The sequence below is a fragment of the Helianthus annuus genome, chromosome 11 (genome assembly GCF_002127325.2).
Source record: "Helianthus annuus cultivar XRQ/B chromosome 11, HanXRQr2.0-SUNRISE, whole genome shotgun sequence".
NCBI classification, from domain to species: domain Eukaryota; kingdom Viridiplantae; phylum Streptophyta; class Magnoliopsida; order Asterales; family Asteraceae; genus Helianthus; species Helianthus annuus.
The window spans coordinates 113,167,736-113,187,814 of record NC_035443.2 but is presented as its reverse complement, the minus strand read 5'-3'; the positions used below and the strand labels follow the sequence as shown (position 1 = coordinate 113,187,814).

Below are 20,079 nucleotides of genomic sequence, written 5' to 3'. Positions count from 1 at the left end.
GTATGGTGAGCCGAGAGGAGAGGGAGAGATGAGTGAGAGAGAGGTGTGATCTAGTGGAAGATATGAAAGTGATGTGAAGGATCTCTTATGATCTTCCACCATACTTATAAGGATTCTACAATATTTTGGCAAGGATCTCAAGTAACAAATCAAGTAAAATATTAGATATAATCTAATAGGTAAGGTAGTGAAAATATGGTGGGTCCCTTGGGACCGAATTCGGATATGGGGGGGGGGGGGGTTTGGTGTAAGTTTTGTGACCAAGTTGGTAATTGTTAATTAAATCTCAAGTATATAATTTCATATGTTAGTTAGTAGGGAATTTATTGGGTGTTATGGTGAACGGGAATCATGACTAACCAAAAATAATAAAACAATGTATTTGACAAAAATTTAGTGTCCCGGGTAATGTCCGGTTGTTCGGTTAGATACCGTTCTGTTAAAGTGTTTAATTATTCCGTAAAGTGTCTTTTATATATATTTTTGTAACACTTTTAATTCCTAACACTTAGGAAAACATTCAGGACCATTTAGTCAATTTTCTGCACAAGGCTAGTATGTTAACAAACACATCTAAGTATGACGTAGTAATCAGAAAATAGTTATGTAATTCAACACAGTCATGAAGCACTTTTAATTAACATTAATAAATCGTACGGATACATGTAATTATGAGGGTTGTCACATGTCTCCCCTGGTATAACCTTGCAATCCCTACACCATCGTAGATCACATCGTCTCATCAAAAGATATTCAATTTGTGTGTTACGTTCTCCACTACTCTAGGTAATCAAATGAGAATTTCTCTTCTTAAAAAAAAGAGTTTATAATACCTAGGTAGTGAGCTACTGCAAAGTCTAGAAGATCCCTACTGCAAAGTTTATAATACCCCGTGTTTTCCAGAAGTCAAAGTCAAGTGTTGACTGTTATTGGAATTAAAGATAATTTAAATTTATTTTATTTAGTTTTATTTTGATTTTCGTATTATGTTGAGTAAGTGTTGTATAAGCAAAATAATCGATCGATAACCTAACCGCGAACCGACGATCGACTGTGAATAATAGGAAGTAACAATGCGATAAAGTTAATCAATCAATAATCAAGCTAATCGAATCAATCATCGAACTCAAGTGTGGGAATTTTTGGTACTTTATACGTGTGTGTGCCATACGTGTTACTTGTGCATGTTTATTTTACATTGTTACGCGTGGTGAATCAAGCAAATCGAATCGAAACTCGAAGGATAATCAAACTCAATCGAAGCCGAACCCGAATCGTAGTGTAAGGATGCTTGTATGTTAGATATAGTAGTTGGGACTAAAAGTAATTTGAATAGAAACTCTATCATACTCAAATCATCGTTCATCGAAATCGAAATATCAAAAAATCGTCGCGAAACGCTCAAAAAGGGACATTCTGATCGAACAGGACATCCTGATCGAACAGGCTAGCCGATCGAACAGGCTGTTCGATCGAGCAGCCCATTCGACCAGGAATGCTGTTCGAACGAATGGACCATTCCTCTTTTGGGAGCCTATAAATAGGGCTGTCATTGTCATTCTTTCCACTTTTGGAAAAGCTCTGACCGACCAGCCTTTGTTCTTCACTATTTCTCAGATTTCTCTCAATCCGGTAAGTGTTTCACTCTAAATCTTGTACGTTATTGTTCATTTATCGATTCTACACCTTTCTATCTTTCAAAACTTGAATTCCAACCATGAAATCACCAAGATCTAAGTGTTCTTGGGTGGTGTCATCATGGTGTTCTTCAAGAACATCAAGTTTTGGCATCATTCCACTATGAATAGCTTAGATCTAACCGATTTCCACATAAATAACCTAAAATCTACCAAAGATCTTAACATTTCACGGTGGAAAAGGATTGGAAGATGGGTTTTCATCAATCTTTCAACTCTTTTACACTCAACCGGTGAAAACGGAGCTTGAACCGACTTACACAATCATTCTAAACAAACGCATGGTTCAAGATTCGGATTCTACCTATGAGGTTTACCGATTTCGGATTAAACGTTAAGCAAAAGTCCTAAACCGTTCTCTGGCCGGACTTGGGTGATTCCTGCCCGAGTCAGTGAACTAAGTAAGGATTCCAGCTTGGTGGTTCAACTCGTTATCAAACTACCTCGAGATCACAACAAGTTAACGGGAATAACCAAGTGTTAGAAGATAGGCTAACCAGGTCAGAAAGGCTGGCCGAACGGTTAGGCTGTTCGATCGAACAGCCCAACTGAACGGACAACCCAGCCGATCGATCGGGCCAGCCGATCGGCTAACACATGGACCCACAAGTGTGAATTCTGGTTGGAGGAGGTTCAATTTCTGGGTCACATTGTGAATAGTCAAGGTATACACGTTGATCCCACGAAGATCGAGGCAGTTAAAGGTTGGATTACGCCTAAGAATCCGTCAGAAGTTCGCTCTTTTCTCGGATTAGCAGGTTATTACCGACGATTTATCGAAGGATTCTCCAAGATCGCAGTGCCGCTTACCACCCTTACTCACAAAGACAAGCCTTTTGTGTGGGGAACTGCACAAGAGACTGCCTTTCAAACCCTCAAACACATGCTGTGCAACGCACCAATTCTTACACTGCCCGACGGAAGCAATGACTTCGTTGTCTACTGTGATGCTTCGAACCTTGGTCTTGGCTGTGTTCTCATGCAACGAGACAAGGTTATAGCTTACGCATCTCGACAGCTCAAAATCCACGAGAAGAACTATACAACCCATGACCTCGAGCTAGGCGCAGTTATCTTTGCGTTAAAGATTTGGCGACACTACCTGTATGGTACAAAGTGTACGATCTTCACCGATCACAAGAGCCTACAACACATCTTTAATCAGAGAGAACTCAATATGCGTCAACGCCGATGGGTAGAACTCCTCAACGATTACGACAGTGAGATTCGTTATCACCCAGGCAAGGCGAATGTAGTTGCTGACGCGCTCAGCAGGAAGAATTACGTGCTAGGTGTCCGAAACATCCAAGCGCAGTATAATCTCGAAGCTCTCATCCGTGAAGCTCAGCATGCTTGCTTTAATGAGCGTACATTGAAGAAAGAAAGAATCTATCACGATGGAGCTCACCTTGTGAACAAGGCTAATGGGATATTCTACTATCTGGACCGAATCTGGGTTCCGAGGAGGACAGATTTGCGAAAGATTATCATGAATGAAGCCCACAAATCCCGATACTCCATTCATCCCGGTGCAGACAAGATGTACCAGGATCTTCGCTACAAGTACTGGTGGCCTGGGATGAAACGAGATATCGCTCTCTATGTTGGTGGCTGCTTAACCTGTGCAAGAGTTAAGGCTGAACATCAAAGACCTTCCGGCTTACTCGAACAGCCACCGATACCCGTATGGAAGTGGGAGAGCATAGCTATGGACTTCATAACTAAGCTCCCGACCACGCCATCAGGTCACGACAGCATTTGGGTTATAGTCGACCGCCTAACCAAATCAGCCCACTTTCTGCCAATACGAGAAGACTATAAGGTGGCCAAACTAGCCCAAATCTACACCGACGAGATCATTAAGAACCATGGTACGCCTCGAGACATCATCTCTGACCGTGACGCTCGATTTACTTCAAGATTGTGGGAAACATTTCAAGCGGCTCTTGGTACGACGCTGAATTTGAGTACCGCATTCCATCCACAAACCGACGGGCAGACTGAAAGAACGATCCGTACTCTGGAAGACATGCTCCGTGCGTGTGTTATTGATTTTGGTGGTAGTTGGAGCAAACACCTGCAATTGGTCGAATTCTCGTACAATAATAGCTACCATTCCAGCATTCAAATGGCACCTTTCGAAGCCTTGTATGGTAGGAGATGTCGTTCGCCTATTGTATGGCACGAGATCGGTCATTCCCAATTAACCGGTCCCGAGATTCTACAAGAAACGACTGACAAGATCCACCAGATAAGGGAGAACTTGGTAAAGGCTCGGGAAAGACAGAAAAGTTACGCCGATAACCGACGCAAGCCTCTCGAATTCGAAGTTGGTGACTACGTACTCCTAAAGGTATCCCCTTGGAAGGGTGTAGTCCGATTCGGCAAACGAGGGAAACTTGCGCCTCGATTTGTTGGACCGTTCAGAATCCTGGAAAGGATCGGAAGGGTGGCCTACAGACTCGAATTACCGGAAAAACTCAGTAACGTCCACCCGACTTTCCATGTGTCAAACCTTCGGAAGTGTATAGCCGATCCCGATACGGCCATACCACTTGACGATCTTCAGGTCAACGAAACATTGCACTTCGTGGAAAAGCCAGTCGAAATCATGGACCGCCAGACCAAGCAACTCAGACGCTCTCGCATCCCGATCGTGAAGGTCCAATGGGAAGGCAAGCGAGGCGCGGAGTTCACTTGGGAACTCGAAAGCGACATGAAGGCCAAGTACCCGCAGTTGTTCAGATAGATCTGAAGCATCAAATTGGTAAAATCACGGCGATGTACGGCTCTCAGCCTAATTTCAGGACGAAATTCCCTAAAGGAGGGGAGGCTGTAACACCCCGTGTTTTCCAGAAGTCAAAGTCAAAGTCAAGTGTTGACTGTTATTGGAATTAAAGATATTTTAAATTTATTTTATTTAGTTTTATTTTGATTTTCGTATTATGTTGAGTAAGTGTTGTATAAGCAAAGTAATCGATCGATAACCTAACCGCGAACCGACGATCGACTGTGAATAATAGGAAGTAACAATGCGATAAAGTTAATCAATCAATAATCAAGCTAATCGAATCAATCATCGAACTCAAGTGTGGGAATTTTTGGTACTTTATACGTGTGTGTGTGCCTTACGTGTTACTTGTGCATGTTTATTTTACATTGTTACGCATGGTGAATCAAGCAAATCGAATCGAAACTCGAAGGATAATCAAACTCAATCGAAGCCGAACCCGAATCGTAGTGTAAGGATGCTTGTATGTTAGATATAGTAGTTGGGACTAAAAGTAATTTGAATAGAAACTCTATCATACTCAAATCATCGTTCATCGAAATCGAAATATCAAAAAATCGTCGCGAAACGCTCAAAAAGGGACATTCTGATCGAACAGGACATCCTGATCGAACAGGCTAGCCGATCGAACAGGTTGTTCGATCGAGCAGCCCATTCGACCAGGAATGTTGTTCGATCGAATGGACCTTTCCTCTTTTGGAAGCCTATAAATAGGGCTGTCATTGTCATTCTTTCCACTTTTGGAAAAGCTCTGACCGACCAGCCTTTGTTCTTCACTATTTCTCAGATTTCTCTCAATCCGGTAAGTGTTTCACTCTAAATCTTGTACGTTATTGTTCATTTATCGATTCTACACCTTTCTATCTTTCAAAACTTGAATTCCAACCATGAAATCACCAAGATCTAAGTGTTCTTGGGTGGTGTCATCATGGTGTTCTTCAAGAACATCAAGTTTTGGCATCATTCCACTATGAATAGCTTAGATCTAACCGATTTCCACATAAATAACCTAAAATCTACCAAAGATCTTAACATTTCACGGTGGAAAAGGATTGGAAGATGGGTTTTCATCAATCTTTCAACTCTTTTACACTCAACCGGTGAAAACGGAGCTTGAACCGACTTACACAATCATTCTAAACAAACGCATGGTTCAAGATTCGGATTCTACCTATGAGGTTTACCGATTTCGGGTTAAACGTTAAGCAAAAGTCCTAAACCGTTCTCTGGCCGGACTTGGGTGATTCCTGCCCGAGTCAGTGAACTAAGTAAGGATTCCAGCTTGGTGGTTCAACTCGTTATCAAACTACCTCGAGATCACAACAAGTTAACGGGAATAACCAAGTGTTAGAAGATAGGCTAACCAGGTCAGAAAGGCTGGCCGAACGGTTAGGCTGTTCGATCGAACAGCCCAACTGAACGGACAACCCAGCCGATCGATCGGGCCAGCCGATCGGCTAACACATGGACCCACAAATTCACAAGTGTGATATTGACGAAGTGATGTTCGATCGATCGAGCCATTCGATTGTAAACATTACTCATCGAATCATGAGATATTACACTTCAACACTTAGCCTTTTTGAAACATTGGAATGTCACCCGATCGAGCATGCCACCCGATCGAGTGACACCCTGCCAATTGATTACACTAAGGTGTCTAACCGATCGGTTGGGCTAACCGATCGAACACTTTGATGTTTTCAAATGCTGCAACTAAAACTTCAAAAGTTCAAACCATCATACACAAACACATCCTTCCCATTAAAGGAAGAAACAATCCACTTGAAAGGACCAGCCGATCGAGCCTGCCGGCCGATCGAGTGGGAATGTTCAAACGGACTTTCAAACCAGACGAACAGCCCGCCCGATCGAACCAGCTGTCCGATCGAACGGCCCATTCGATCCATTGACACTTGTTTGCATTTCCGCGTTACTCATCGTTATCCTATCGAACTATTCATGCTAACTTACTCTCAGCGCTCCCTTCAATCCATACCAAACCACTGTGAGTATACTCGAACCCTTTTTGCTTTTAGCACTTTTGGGTGTTACATACGTTCAATTATTCAAACACATCAATCACACAACTCAATACTATCTTATCGATGACCAACCTACGCATGCTATACGTGATCTAATATGACGCCTGTTTGTTATGTGTGTACTATGAATGCTGTCTACCTGCCTTAACAATGATAGTACTATAGTCTGGACTCGGCGCCCGTTCATTCGGGGGTTGTTAGGGACAATTCAATTTGCGTGTGCGCAGTGGCGACCATGCACTCGAACTGCAGTAGCAGTCAACTCGAAGTCACTGGTATTGATAGAATTCATGTCGATTAGCGAACATGCTGCATTATTTTACGTGAACATGCTGGTTACTCGAAAACGATTCTAAACTCTATATGCTATATCAAACTTGTGTACTCACCTTTACATTATATGTATTGACTTTATTTTAACGTATGTGACAGGTGCTTAGGATGTCTGATTGCTAGCTATGTGGGAGTCAAGACATAGGGGGATGTCTAGAAACCAAAAAGACAATTTATGTTTTGTTTATTTGAATCTGAGTCGTCGGAACAGAATATTTGTTTAGATGATAATCTGTAATAACTTGTATATCGTTTGAGGCACGGTATGGGACGTGCTATTTAAATTGAATGGTATTAATAGTTGTTATGGAAACTTCTGAACAATCTGTTTCGCTCAGTGCCATGCCCTGATGTTTTTCCGCCATCGGTTGGGGTGTGACAGATTGGTATCAAAGCCATAACTATAGGGAATTAGGTTAGACACGACCTAGTCCGGGTCGCTGTCTTAGAGACCTAGACTATAGCTAAGACCCAAGAGACCAAATTTATGTGCTTATTCATGATTATTCTTGCTATCACTGAACTCGAACTCCAAACCAAGTCAGCAACTTGGACAGGATTAGGTGTGAAGACCGCAAACTCCTGCCTAAAGTTGTAGATTTATATTGATTATTCATGTGTATTTTACCAACAAACGGGGAAAATTATACCAAATCAGGGCTGAAACCCGCAATTTGATGCAAATTTTCTCCAAAATTTTCTTAAAACAAGGAAGAAATTGCTAAGCTAGGGGTGAAACCCTAACCTTGGTAATTGTTCCGAATTTTATTATATCTCACCGAGACATTCGACGGACTCCAACGACCTGAACTCACGAGTATGACCTAGGAAGCGCGTGCGTAATGCCCGAGTCTGAGACAAAAACACGACACCTAGAGTCGAAAGTGACGAAAAGTCCACTGTGAATAGTTGAAATGTTTTGGTTAGTCAATGTCTAGTAGTCGCAGACGATCCCTCTCGTGATTTTTACATGTTGTATTGTTGATTTTATATGTTCTACCTGTTTACGTGTTTTATATTTCCGTTGGGTATTCGATTTTGTTATCAATCTGCATGACATGTACTGCTATTTTATCCCGATTCAATTCCCAGCTAAAGCAATCTAGGCGATGACAGTGTGTTATATTACGATGTACGACTAAGCTAGACGATATGATGTTACTCGATATACTATACGAACGACACTCGACTTGTGAATTATAGGTTTCTGTTTTCTGAATGCCTCTGTGCTGAAAGTGCGTATGTGCTTAGGAAATTATGTGCCCTACCTGCTTATGTGCTTATGTGCTTCTGTGATTACGTGAATTTTGTGTATTCTGTGCTTTTGTGCTTATACGTGCTACGTGATGTATGTTACGGCGTAATTCTAAGCTTTAGTAATCTAAGACGTGTGAGATGAGATTCGAATTCGTTGTGTTGAGCCCATGGCGATGTCTATTGCAGACCATGTCGTCATCCATGTCTCGCCAACGTCTCACCCGTCAGGAGAAGAGAGACCGACGTCTTGCTGCGATTATCTCCAAAACTGTGACGAAAGCTGTCAGTGACGTGTACGAGAACGCAAGCAAATCATCCGAGGAATCTCGAATTGTCGTCCCCAAAGATTCCAACAAGGCTGTTTTCAGCTTTAAACAATTCAAAGCGTGTGGACCAAAGGAGTTCACCGGCGAGGATGGCCCAATAGCCATGTTTCGTTGGTTTGACTCGGTGGAAGTCACCCTCCTACAAAGCGGATGCCCTGATCATCTTCGTACTCTCAACGCTACTGGTGTCTTCCAGGCTCGTGCGTTGGACTGGTGGACCGCGGAGCGAAACAAGCGCGGGAACGACGCAGCATACGAGCTAACGTGGGAGGAACTGAAAGCAATCATGATCGACGAGTTCTGTCCTCCTCACGAACGTCAAAAGCTCGAGGATGAATTCTGGGGTATCAAGCAGAAGGAAGGAGACAACGCTGGTCTCACCGCTCGTTTCAAGCAGTTGAGCATTATTTGTCCCGATCAGGTCAAGACTCCGGATATGACCATCAAGAAATACATCCGTGCTCTTCCAGACTGTGTGGCGGATTTCGTTCACGCCTCCAAGCCCGCAACAATCGAGGAAACCTACCTACTAGCCGCTGAGATTAACGATAAGCGGGTAAAGGCTGGTGTCTGGGATAAGCCAGTCAAGTCTCTGCATCAAGCTACCTCATCAGCAACCGACTCTGCCACCCCAAACAAGAAGAAGAACAAGAGGAAGAATCGCTCCAACAAGAACTGCGCAATCACTGCTGCTCCTCAGCAAGCCGTACCGGCTCTAGTTGCGCCAGTGGCAAGTGCACCGCCAGCCAAGCGTCCGTATACAGGACCCCACCCTGCATGTCCTACTTGCTCCTATCATCATCCGGTGGGTGTCGCCTGCCGTTACTACGCTCACTGCCAGGTGTACAACCACTATACCACGCAATGCCGCTATGGTCCTCGCCAAGCCCCTACTCAAGCTGTTGCCAACCAAGCTCTACTTCCAGCCCCGCAAGGTCAGCCAGCAGCTCAAGCACCGGCAACAAATGCTCGAGTCTGCTATAACTGTGGCGATCCCAATCATTTCGCCAACAGATGCCCGAACAGGGTTGTCAAGCAGGAGCTCCAACAGCAGCCTCAGCAACAGTAGCAGCAGCAGCAACAGCAACCAGCAGCCCGAGCAAGAACATTCAACATCAATGTGAACCAGGCTCAAGCAGACAACAATGTGGTTAATGGTACGTTCCTTGTGAATGGTATATATGCCTCATGCTTATTTGATACTGGAGCCGATAATACTTTTGTATCGTTCGAATTCGAGAAGCTCCTTAGTCGTAAGCGCTTTTATCTATTGTCGTCGTTTGAAGTCGAAGTCGCTACTGGGAAATCTATCGTGGTTAATTCTGTGCTCCGTGATTGTACCCTCGAGCTCAACAATCACATCTTCCCAATCGACCTTATTCCGATGCAACTCGGAAGTTTTGATGTCATAGTAGGCATGGACTTTCTTCGCGAAAACCATGCTGAAGTTGTGTGCTTCGAAAAGATGATTCGATTCTTACTCGCAAATGGTGATCAGCTGTGCGTTTATGGTGAAACTGCTACGAAAGGTCTCAAGCTCATGTCGTGTCTTCAAGCTAGCAAATACCTTCGCAAAGAATATCGAGCCTTCTTGGCCAATATTGTAGTAGCGGAGGAGGAAAAGAAAAAGAAAGTTGAAGTCAAAGATGTTCCAGTTGTCCGAGAGTTTCCTCAGGTGTTCCCTGATGATCTCCCCGGATTACCTCCAAGTCGTGATATCGACTTTCGAATCGACCTTATTCCTGGAGCTAACCCTGTAGCCAAAGCCCCTCACCGACTCGCTCCCTCTGAGATGCGAGAACTCTCGAACCAACTCCAGGAACTACTCGAGAAAGGCTTTATTCGCCCGAGCACTTCTCCGTGGGGCGCACCAGTCCTTTTCGTCAAAAAGAAGGATGGGTCGTTCCGGATGTGCATCGATTACCGGGAGTTGAATAAGCTAACTATCAAGAACCGATACCCCTTACCCAGAATCGACGATTTGTTTGACCAGTTGCAAGGTGCTCAGTGTTTCTCCAAGATCGATCTACGCTCAGGATATCATCAGTTGCGGATTCAAGAGGATGACGTACCTAAAACCGCTTTCCGTACCCGATATGGCCATTACGAATTTGTTGTCATGCCTTTTGGTTTGACGAACGCACCCGCGGTTTTCATGGATCTGATGAATCGCGTGTGTAAGCCCTTCCTAGACCGTTTTGTCATCGTGTTTATCGACGATGTCTTGATCTATTCCAAGTCGAGGGCCGAACATGCGCAGCATCTGCGTTTGGTTCTTGAGTTACTTCAGGGGAATCAACTCTACGCCAAGTTCTCCAAGTGTGAATTCTGGTTGGAGGAGGTTCAATTTCTGGGTCACATTGTGAATAGTCAAGGTATACACGTTGATCCCACGAAGATCGAGGCAGTTAAAGGTTGGATTACGCCTAAGAATCCGTCAGAAGTTCGCTCTTTTCTCGGATTAGCAGGTTATTACCGACGATTTATCGAAGGATTCTCCAAGATCGCAGTGCCGCTTACCACCCTTACTCACAAAGACAAGCCTTTTGTGTGGGGAACTGCACAAGAGACTGCCTTTCAAACCCTCAAACACATGCTGTGCAACGCACCAATTCTTACACTGCCCGACGGAAGCAATGACTTCGTTGTCTACTGTGATGCTTCGAACCTTGGTCTTGGCTGTGTTCTCATGCAACGAGACAAGGTTATAGCTTACGCATCTCGACAGCTCAAAATCCACGAGAAGAACTATACAACCCATGACCTCGAGCTAGGCGCAGTTATCTTTGCGTTAAAGATTTGGCGACACTACCTGTATGGTACAAAGTGTACGATCTTCACCGATCACAAGAGCCTACAACACATCTTTAATCAGAGAGAACTCAATATGCGTCAACGCCGATGGGTAGAACTCCTCAACGATTACGACAGTGAGATTCGTTATCACCCAGGCAAGGCGAATGTAGTTGCTGACGCGCTCAGCAGGAAGAATTACGTGCTAGGTGTCCGAAACATCCAAGCGCAGTATAATCTCGAAGCTCTCATCCGTGAAGCTCAGCATGCTTGCTTTAATGAGCGTACATTGAAGAAAGAAAGAATCTATCACGATGGAGCTCACCTTGTGAACAAGGCTAATGGGATATTCTACTATCTGGACCGAATCTGGGTTCCGAGGAGGACAGATTTGCGAAAGATTATCATGAATGAAGCCCACAAATCCCGATACTCCATTCATCCCGGTGCAGACAAGATGTACCAGGATCTTCGCTACAAGTACTGGTGGCCTGGGATGAAACGAGATATCGCTCTCTATGTTGGTGGCTGCTTAACCTGTGCAAGAGTTAAGGCTGAACATCAAAGACCTTCCGGCTTACTCGAACAGCCACCGATACCCGTATGGAAGTGGGAGAGCATAGCTATGGACTTCATAACTAAGCTCCCGACCACGCCATCAGGTCACGACAGCATTTGGGTTATAGTCAACCGCCTAACCAAATCAGCCCACTTTCTGCCAATACGAGAAGACTATAAGGTGGCCAAACTAGCCCAAATCTACACCGACGAGATCATTAAGAACCATGGTACGCCTCGAGACATCATCTCTGACCGTGACGCTCGGTTTACTTCAAGATTGTGGGAAACATTTCAAGCGGCTCTTGGTACGACGCTGAATTTGAGTACCGCATTCCATCCACAAACCGACGGGCAGACTGAAAGAACGATCCGTACTCTGGAAGACATGCTCCGTGCGTGTGTTATTGATTTTGGTGGTAGTTGGAGCAAACACCTGCAATTGGTCGAATTCTCGTACAATAATAGCTACCATTCCAGCATTCAAATGGCACCTTTCGAAGCCTTGTATGGTAGGAGATGTCGTTCGCCTATTGTATGGCACGAGATCGGTCATTCCCAATTAACCGGTCCCGAGATTCTACAAGAAACGACTGACAAGATCCACCAGATAAGGGAGAACTTGGTAAAGGCTCGAAAAAGACAGAAAAGTTACGCCGATAACCGACGCAAGCCTCTCGAATTCGAAGTTGGTGACTACGTACTCCTAAAGGTATCCCCTTGGAAGGGTGTAGTCCGATTCGGCAAACGAGGGAAACTTGCGCCTCGATTTGTTGGACCGTTCAGAATCCTGGAAAGGATCGGAAGGGTGGCCTACAGACTCGAATTACCGGAAAAACTCAGTAACGTCCACCCGACTTTCCATGTGTCAAACCTTCGGAAGTGTATAGCCGATCCTGATACGGCCATACCACTTGACGATCTTCAGGTCAACGAAACATTGCACTTCGTGGAAAAGCCAGTCGAAATCATGGACCGCCAGACCAAGCAACTCAGACGCTCTCGCATCCCGATCGTGAAGGTCCGATGGGAAGGCAAGCGAGGCGCGGAGTTCACTTGGGAACTCGAAAGCGACATGAAGGCCAAGTACCCGCAGTTGTTCAGATAGATCTGAAGCATCAAATTGGTAAAATCACGGCGATGTACGGCTCTCAGCCTAATTTCAGGACGAAATTCCCTAAAGGAGGGGAGGCTGTAACACCCCGTGTTTTCCAGAAGTCAAAGTCAAAGTCAAGTGTTGACTGTTATTGGAATTAAAGATATTTTAAATTTATTTTATTTAGTTTTATTTTGATTTTCGTATTATGTTGAGTAAGTGTTGTATAAGCAAAGTAATCGATCGATAACCTAACCGCGAACCGACGATCGACTGTGAATAATAGGAAGTAACAATGCGATAAATTTAATCAATCAATTATCAAGCTAATCGAATCAATCATCGAACTCAAGTGTGGGAATTTTTGGTACTTTATACGTGTGTGTGTGTGCCTTACGTGTTACTTGTGCATGTTTATTTTACATTGTTACACGTGGTGAATCAAGCAAATCGAATCAAAACTCGAAGGATAATCAAACTCAATCGAAGCCGAACCCGAATCGTAGTGTAAGGATGCTTGTATGTTAGATATAGTAGTTGGGACTAAAAGTAATTTGAATAGAAACTCTATCATACTCAAATCATCGTTCATCGAAATCGAAATATCAAAAAATCGTCGCGAAACGCTCAAAAAGGGACATTCTGATCGAACAGGACATCCTGATCGAACAGGCTAGCCGATCGAACAGGCTGTTCGATCGAGCAGCCCATTCGACCAGGAATGCTGTTCGAACGAATGGACCTTTCCTCTTTTGGAAGCCTATAAATAGGGCTGTCATTGTCATTCTTTCTACTTTTGGAAAAGCTCTGACCGACCAGCCTTTGTTCTTCACTGTTTCTCAGATTTCTCTCAATCCGGTAAGTGTTTCACTCTAAATCTTGTACGTTATTGTTCATTTATCGATTCTACACCTTTCTATCTTTCAAAACTTGAATTCCAACCATGAAATCACCAAGATCTAAGTGTTCTTGGGTGGTGTCATCATGGTGTTCTTCAAGAACATCAAGTTTTGGCATCATTCCACTATGAATAGCTTAGATCTAACCGATTTCCACATAAATAACCTAAAATCTACCAAAGATCTTAACATTTCACGGTGGAAAAGGATTGGAAGATGGGTTTTCATCAATCTTTCAACTCTTTTACACTCAACCGGTGAAAACGGAGCTTGAACCGACTTACACAATCATTCTAAACAAACGCATGGTTCAAGATTCGGATTCTACCTATGAGGTTTACCGATTTCGGGTTAAACGTTAAGCAAAAGTCCTAAACCGTTCTCTGGCCGGACTTGGGTGATTCCTGCCCGAGTCAGTGAACTAAGTAAGGATTCCAGCTTGGTGGTTCAACTCGTTATCAAACTACCTCGAGATCACAACAAGTTAACGGGAATAACCAAGTGTTAGAAGATAGGCTAACCAGGTCAGAAAGGCTGGCCGAACGGTTAGGCTGTTCGATCGAACAGCCCAACTGAACGGACAACCCAGCCGATCGTTCGGGCCAGCCGATCGGCTAACACATGGACCCACAAATTCACAAGTGTGATATTGACGAAGTGATGTTCGATCGATCGAGCCATTCGATTGTAAACATTACTCATCGAATCATGAGATATTACACTTCAACACTTAGCCTTTTTGAAACATTGGAATGTCACCAGATCGAGCATGCCACCCGATCGAGTGACACCCTGCCAATTGATTACACTAAGGTGTCTAACCGATCGGTTGGGCTAACCGATCGAACACTTTGATGTTTTCAAATGCTGCAACTAAAACTTCAAAAGTTCAAACCATCATACACAAACACATCCTTCCCATTAAAGGAAGAAACAATCCACTTGAAAGGACCAGCCGATCGAGCCTGCCGGCCGATCGAGTGGGAATGTTCAAACGGACTTTCAAACCAGACGAACAGCCCGCCCGATCGAACCAGCTGTCCGATCGAACGGCCCATTCGATCCATTGACACTTGTTTGCATTTCCGCGTTACTCATCGTTATCCTATCGAACTATTCATGCTAACTTACTCTCAGCGCTCCCTTCAATCCATACCAAACCACTGTGAGTATACTCGAACCCTTTTTGCTTTTAGCACTTTTGGGTGTTACATACGTTCAATTATTCAAACACATCAATCACACAACTCAATACTATCTTATCGATGACCAACCTACGCATGCTATACGTGATCTAATATGACGCCTGTTTGTTATGTGTGTACTATGAATGTTGTCTACCTGCCTTAACAATGATAGTACTATAGTCTGGACTCGGCGCCCGTTCATTCGGGGGTTGTTAGGGACAATTCAATTTGCGTGTGCGCAGTGGCGACCATGCACTCGAACTGCAGTAGCAGTCAACTCGAAGTCACTGGTATTGATAGAATTCATGTCGATTAGCGAACATGCTGCATTATTTTACGTGAACATGCTGGTTACTCGAAAACGATTCTAAACTCTATATGCTATATCAAACTTGTGTACTCACCTTTACATTATATGTATTGACTTTATTTTAACGTATGTGACAGGTGCTTAGGATGTCTGATTGCTAGCTATGTAGGAGTCAAGACATAGGGGGATGTCTAGAAACCAAAAAGACAATTTATGTTTTGTTTATTTGAATCTGAGTCGTTGGAACAGAATATTTGTTTAGATGATAATCTGTAATAACTTGTATATCGTTTGAGGCACGGTATGGGACGTGCTATTTAAATTGAATGGTATTAATAGTTGTTATGGAAACTTCTGAACAATCTGTTTCGCTCAGTGCCATGCCCCGATGTTTTTCCGCCATCGGTTGGGGTGTGACACACTGCCACCACCTCTCCTCCTAGTACTAACCTCACCACCATAATCCTATCGTTGTGTCGTATCACCTCAATCACATTTTTGTACAGTTCCAAAGCCACTAGAAAACCTACCCCATTCTTTGCCCCATCCGTCCCCAAGTACAATAACTTGTACCCATTACGCAACTCTCCTTTGTGTCCCTTCCACCTAGTCTCCTGCATGCTATCCCTATCCTATGTCTTTTAAGCGCATCTATCACCTCCAACAATTTACTACTTAGGTGTTGTTTGTTTTTTAAGAGGTAAAATGTTTGTAGTCTGTAGACCACATCTGCAGATATCTGTAGAAGAAGAGGTGGACCAAACCTCTGCAGTCTGCAAGAAGAAGGTTGTTTGTTTTTTAACGTATTCAGACTTCTAAAATAAACAGGTGGTGGTGTACGGACGGTGATGGTGGGTGGTGGTGGTGTTGGACGGTGATGATGGCAGACGGTGGTGGTGGGTGGTGGACGGTGGTGGTAGTGATGGTGATGGACGGTAGTGGGTGGTGGACGGTGGTGGTGGTGATGGACGGTGGACGATGGTGGTGGTGATGGACGGTAGTGGGTGGTGAACTGTGGTGGTGGTCAGAGGTGTAGCTTATAAAGTGCTCGGGGGTGCACCCGCCCCCTCCAATGTTTCGGTTAGAAGTGTATAATTTCCGATTTTTCGTCCGAAAATTTTAAAATTATATAAGATCGCCCCTCCAATTATTGTGCCTAAATATTTATACAATATATAAATCAAAGTAAACTTTGTTACCACATTAAATCTTAAAGGTCGTCGGGCTGAGTTGTAATTTTCCGTTCAGGTTTCATTTATCTCGTACCATTATATATATATATATATATATATATATATATATATATATTGGCCTTTTGTTTGTTAAACAATATTTAGTTTTTTATATGTAAGAACTTGTCCTTTGAATAAATGAAATTTTTAGTTTTATTTGGAACTATTATTATTTGACCCGACCGAATCGAATAGCCGGCCCGACCCGGAACATAATGATAGGAAAAAAATTTGGGTCCATGACTTTCTGCCCCCTCAAAACTTTTGCTCAAGCTCCGTCACTGGTGGTGGTGCTGATGGGTGGTGGTGGTGAGTGGTGGTGTTTAATTCTCTGCAGTTCTTAGAAAATCTTAGAAGTGGTTGGGCTAAGTCTGCACAAAAAATAACTCGCGTAGACGTTTTTTAATGAAACGTTTTCGAAAAAAAACAAACAATTTACACGTGATCTGCGCAACACAAACAGAAGAGCTTGCGTCAGAAAAAATAAACTAACATCAAAGAGTTCCTACATTATTATTACTATATATTATACTATATATTAATTATTAATTTTGTATACATATGAAATGAATGAATAGTAATATATGAAGTGAATGAACACTATTAATATATGAAATGAATGAATAGTAATATATGAAGTGAATGAACAGTAACTATACGTGTTTTAAAGGTTTTTTTATATGTGTTGTTTAGTGGTTTTTTATATGTATTATGTGGTTCTTTTATATATCTTACTAGCCTAAGATCCCGCAATTTTTGCGGGTGGCTTAATACAAATATATAATATCTACTGGCATTGAATCCTCAGGTAGATCATCATTTTTGTTCTAGGCCTTTCCAAACTTAGGCTTCACGTCTAAGTCTAAGAACCCGCGAGCTTGTTGGTTGGCAAGAGAAAATTTCTTCATTAATACCGCTGACATTAAATATTTTGATTTTATACACGGTAAAAGACAACCGAACATATTAGATTACGACGACAAATTGAAATATATGAATATCCAACAATAACAATTCGTTGAAAATCTCTTTATAAACCACATTAGTTGTTTTATCTGTAGGTTTCTCGTCGTTGTCAAGTATTAGTAGTTTGACCCTATCTCGTGTTTTCACCCTTGATAAAGCAACATACAATTGACCATGAGAGAAGACAGGTTGTTTCAAGTACAAACCAACTCTTAAAAGTAAATGGCCTTAACTTTTGTTGAATGTCATTGCAAAACATACGGCCAGTGGAACTTGCCTCCTTTAAAACTTAAAATAATTTGTAAAAGCACATAAAGCATGTGTAATGTGTAATAATTTCATGATATAATAGAATTTCACAATTACATTAGCAAAGTATAGTTAAATATAACAATAGTATTATAATATTGAACTTAGATATTTTTATATAGCAATTGAATAAAAATTGCTAAAAGTAACAAAAAAATTATCCAATTAAGAAAACAATAAGATTTTTTCTAAAATAAATACCTTGAGTTCGTTGTACACTGAATCAAAATAATAATATCATCCAAATCCTTCCCATATGATAAAGAGAGCTACCAACACAATCCTATTATGTCAAAAGACTTGACAACATAGTCTGAAAAATGACTGCTTTCTTTTCTACTAAAAGATTATCTTTTGATATAAAAATAGAAAAAATGACTACAACATCTAGACGGTTGGTTGTTCAACCCCTACATTGACAATGGCATGTTCATTTGGAAAGCGTTGGTGGTGGCTCATTTACAGGGAAAACTGAACTTTCAACACATCCTTAGCCTCCTTTAAGGGCCAAGTGAAAAGCATATTCGAACCCAAAAGGATCTTTTATTCAAAAACAGTATTCAAAACTTTTTGTTTTAATAGAAAGAAAATCAGCTACAAAGACATAGCCAAGCACCCCTTAATAGTTAATGAAAACATGTGGTTTAACTAATTATTCTAATTAATAAAGATAAACTATAATTAATGAAGATAAACAAACTTACCACTCCTTGAAGTTATTTTGACAGCAAAATTCGGGGTGACTATGCCCCTGGGATTGAATAACCATGATTCAAGATATCATATATTAGTAGGAGCAAAACTGAAGGATAGTAGAAAATTTTATACATGTTGCGTCGAACTGGGTGTTCAGGTGCGAAGGCACACATTATTGCAATTATGAATGTTTGTTAGCCGGCTGCTCGTGGTAGGCCTTCTCAGCTGAGATAACCGGAGCGTAAGACGAAAGCATGAAGTGGATACGCGGGTACGGTACAAGATTTGTTTGGAACTCGGTAACGTCCACGTTCAACGCTCCGTCAAACCTCAAAGACGTGGTCAACGAAGAAATCACCTGTACATAAAACATTATTAGTTGTTGGTTGTTCCATCACACGCTAACGAAACTAAAAACTAAAAACATACCTGAGAAATCAAACGGTTAAGATTGGTGTAGGTGGGACGCTCGATATCAAGTGACTGCTTGCAAATATCGTAGATAGCCTCATTGTCGAGTAGGACGGATACATCGGTATGCTCTAACAGAGAGTGGGTGGAAAGCACACCGTTATACAGCTCAACGACTGAAGTTGAGACTTGGGGTGAAGGATACACATTGAACCCAAGTTCGACTTTTTCCCATAGTCAACTGACAGACGCTCCAACAGAAGAGAACCGAGACCAGAACCAGTTCCTCCGCCGACAGCATTGAACACTAAGAATGGTCAAGGCACAAGTCAACAATCTCTTTTCCAACTGCACCACAAAACATTTATGAGAAACATATGAACCCATAATAAAAAAGCGAGCCTAAAGAATGGTCAGCTTGTTTACTAGTATAGTGGCCACGGGCAAAGTTGTTGGCGGCATCTTCTTTCCCGCTGATGAGTTGCTCAGGGTGAAAAATCTGGCGGTATGTTCCGGTCCTCACTTCATCGATAACAGTGGGTTCAAGATCAACAAAGACGGCACGCGGAACATGTTTCCCAGCACCAGTTTCACTGAAGAAAGTGTTGAAGGCATCGTCACCGCCTCCAACGGTTTTGTCACTTGGCATCTGACCATCAGGCTGTCATATGCATAACCGTGTTAGACGTTACAACAAACACATCCACCAAAACATCTAAATTTCTCTTTTTCTACAAAAATTTACAAAAATACACAAACTATAACCAGCTACAACAAACTAACTAACTGTAACTAACTCAGACTCAACAATATATACAGTAATACAATCATAATAACCATGTTGGGTCGAATTGGGTGTTCAGCAACCGACAACTGCCAAACCTAACGCCCTTCGAAATGCTTGCAAATTTGAGCAAACATAATTACCATATGAATTCAACAAATGATTCATAGCCATAACATAAAGTATGTGCTACAAATTCTTCACGAATTTACATATAAACAAATCATGTGTTTCGTTAATAACGCAAAACCTCACAGGCAAACTTGTCAGGTTGGATGGCCTAGCTAGGCTGGCCAAACTGGCAAACCAAATAAGAATTTTGGTAGGTTGACGATGTGAACACTTTATTGTTTATTAAGATAAGAAAAATGATCATTAACAGAATACAT

General features: G+C 42.4%; 1 pseudogene; it reads right to left on the bottom strand.

The window, feature by feature from the left end:
- Positions 1-18,650: 18,650 nt before the first annotated feature.
- LOC110881459 lies at positions 18,651-19,599 on the bottom strand (annotated as a pseudogene).
- Between the last annotated feature and the right edge of the window lie 480 nt (positions 19,600-20,079).